The 3543-nt window shown below is 42.7% G+C and overlaps 1 pseudogene; it reads left to right on the plus strand.

Annotated features, from left to right (window-relative positions):
- The first annotated feature begins 5 nt into the window (after positions 1 to 5).
- Positions 6 to 2414, plus strand: LOC108491236 (annotated as a pseudogene).
- The last annotated feature ends 1129 nt before the right edge of the window (positions 2415 to 3543 follow it).

A 3543-nucleotide genomic window follows, 5' to 3' on the forward strand; every position in this document is an offset into this window, starting at 1 on the left:
TTGCCGGGGATGATCTGGGCATGATTGCCTACCAGACCATGTGTATCAAGCGTGCTTCTGCTTCTACCCCACTGTGCCCCAGGTATACCGCCAATTCAGCAAGCCTGTCACCTTTGTGGATGGCTGCTCTCTACCTGCAGGTATGTTGGGTACATTTCAGGGGAGTGATGAAATCAAAGTCTCTTAGAATTGCCTATGCCTATGCTCCTTTGGAATTGCTTATGCTATTGGACCATGTTATTCAGGGTTTTCATGCACACCATGCATATCCTGGTTGGGTCCATGACAACTCCAGAGGGATACTTTACATAAAGTATGATGGATGTAGTGCCATGTAACTCATGTCCAACTCTATATTGTGGCTTTTTTGTGTTTTTATTTTTCTATTTTTTAAAATTTAATAACAACATGATTAGAAGAAGCATTTCATTACAGCTTTAACATATTCAATAACAATTTCCAGAGCAAAGATACATCTCTTTCCAAAGGTGTCTGTAAATTTTTAGGTTTATAGTTGAGTTAATACACTTATACAATATTGAACTCAGTATAAACCCTGAAAGACATAAAATTGAGTGAGTTTTTGACATTTAAAAAGATCTCTATTTCATTTTATAATATACTGCTTCTTTGCTACTAACACATAGATGTTTGCATATGCATCTCTAATCTCTATGTATCTGATTATTACTAGTCACAGTCTGTTACGCTTGGATCCTTGGCACCTGAATACGGATATAAAGTCATCAAGTAGATTTCAATGGTAATGTTTTCCACCTCTACTAATTAACATGAAGTAAATTTTTATGCTTCCTCCTCAAATATTTTCGAGGCCAGCCTGGACTGCACATTTTGTCTACAGCCATACCACACTGAACGCCCCCAATCTCATCTCTTGTGGCTTCTTAAAGCCGTTGGACCTGGACCAGACTCATAGTAAGTGCCAAATGAATGATAGCTCTTATTATTGGTAGTGTAAGTAGTTCATGAAAGTTAGGTAGTGACAGCAGAAACATTATAATAAATAGTCCTTGCTTATCCTACTTTGTGGTAGGATGGGGTCATCCTCCTTTGTCTTTATTCCATAGATGGTCAGGCTCTATTCTCAGTGCTGGGCTCTAGGAACTGCCCATGATCATGAAAAATGTACTTTGATGAACTGAATGTGGTCAAAAGCACAGTGTCACTGGCATTGGAGAGGTGGAGGCTACTGCCTCAGTTAGGGAAACACTTAGAGATTTAGGCTCTGTGTGGGGGTAGGACTGACTGCCCAAGGACCCCTGGTCAGCAGGCCTCTCTGTTTTTCCCACAGGAAGCCTGATTTCTCTACACATCTATGCCCTTCATAGGAACAGCACTGTGTGGCCTGAGCCTGGGTTACTGCCTCTCTGGACTTGGAGTCAGACAGGATGGTAGCTGTGGGGTTACCCTATGCTAGGATTTGGTGGATGTTTAAGGGATCTCTGATCCTTAGATCTTTGGCCCATTGCCCTTTTCTCTGAGAATGTGACTGGCCACCACCCCTTTGCCTTCATGCCTTTCTCTGCTGGGCCTAGGTAGGGGAAGGTCCATTATCCCTAGGTGCTCAAGACTGGGGATGAATGGTAAAGGACATTATGGGAGAAGACCATTATCAAGTGTTCTGTGACAAGGGGGATCTTTTCTTACTATATTCCTGTCCCTGGCAAATGGGTGGGATGGGTGTTTCACTCTGTGAGAGACCCCAATTTAGAACCTCCAGTGTGACGCTCCTCAGTGGGGCCTTTCCTCACACTCCTAAGATCTGCTCCTAAAGCTCAGCCAACTCCCAGTTATTATGCATCCAAAACCAGTTACTGGTTTGTGTGGGGCACTAAGAGTCCTGGGTTCCTTCACTTTAGATAGTCCATAGCTTGATAGTCTTTGTGCTGCTTGCTGCAGTTTGCTGTGAATGAGATGAAAGTAGTCACGGCCCTGTTTGCTTCGCTTTGAGGTCCATCTGGACCCCTCACAGCTGCCCATCAAGATGCCTCAGCTGATCTTGTGCTCCAAAAATGGTATCCACCTCCACCTGAAGCCATTGAACTCTGAGTTTGGGATGTAGTTCTGCAGAATGAAAGACCTGGACAGCACAGACTGAGGTCTCTGATGGGACACTGCCCTTCTGGGCTGAATGTGGAGTCCTTGTGGCTCTCTGCCTTTGGGAGGCTTATACTTGAGAGTGGAATTGTCATCGACAATCTCCTAGACCAGTCACCAGTGCTCTGTAAACATTTTTCTAATTAATCTGTGCATGGATTCCAGAGCTCATTCCTTCATTCTACAAACATTTACTCCATTTGCATTTGCCTTGAGGAATTTCATTCATTGCCTATAATCTCCTAAAAAGTTGTAGAAACAATACATTCCAGCCCTAGAAAATTTTAGTGAAGACATTGCATACTGCCTTGCCTAGCCAATTTCTATCTCCTATTCTTATCATCCCACCCTCTGAAGAGGCTTACCCAAATTTCCAATAGGGAATTGGGATGCAGACCGCCCTGGGTTCTTCCATGCTGAACAAGGACACAGGGTAAGGCAATTCGTGTACCCCCCTCGGTGGGTCTATCTAAAAGACTCCCAGATTGCATAACTCTTGACTATAGGGAGAAAAGAAGGTCCTTGACTGGTGTCTAGGAGATATCAAGGAAAAGTAAAGGCAAGAGTAGTTAGTATTACAATTTCTAGGCAGGGAACCAGAAAATGTCCATTTTTTTTGTATTGAATTTTTGTGTTTTTCACATAGAAAATTGTTGGGGACCCCTGCTGTTTGGGGTAGCAGTCTCCCCATGTCTGGATAGCCGCAAGCTGGCTCAGCGCAAATGGGGAGACTTTGATAACTGCTGGAGTGGCTAGAATCAGTTCCCTCTTAAATGGCCTCTAGATAGGGAGAGAATCTAAATACTATAAGAATTTAAGTTTAATGTCTGGGATGTGTAATTCCTTGAACTCTTAACAAAACATACTGATGACTTTAAGCTTTGGTTATACTTTCCTTCAGGATGTTTAAGATCATACAGTTGGCTGAAATAAACCAATTTTTACTTTTACCTAAATACTATAAGAATTTAAGTTTAATGTCTGGGATGTATAATTCCTTGAACTCATAACAAAATATACTGATGACTTTAAGCTTTGGTTATACTTTCCTTCAGGATGTTTAAGATCATACAGTTGGCTGAAATAAACCAATTTTTACTTTTAAGGTCATTTGAGCATCTGTTCCTTAGGGGTCACATGGGCTTTGGGGGGGAGCCCCTGGCTTCTCAGGCTTTTCTTTTACCAGTTCAATCTATGTGAAGATAAGTCAAGCAGCCCTGCTTGACCTGGGCTTCACTTGGAAGCATGGAGGAAATGTTTCCTCTATGTTGACCCTCCTCTTTGCAGACTGGACACTGATTCAAGTCCATCTTCTGGGATCTCCATGGCCTCCCTCAACAAGAGGATAGGTGACTCACCAAAGTTACAGGACATTTTGAGAGATATTCCATAGCCCCTGGAACTTGTTTGACCTTGGACCTTGGA

The sequence above is a fragment of the Nannospalax galili genome, unplaced genomic scaffold (genome assembly GCF_000622305.1).
Source record: "Nannospalax galili isolate Female #2095 unplaced genomic scaffold, S.galili_v1.0 scaffold681, whole genome shotgun sequence".
Classification (NCBI taxonomy): Eukaryota; Metazoa; Chordata; class Mammalia; order Rodentia; family Spalacidae; genus Nannospalax; species Nannospalax galili.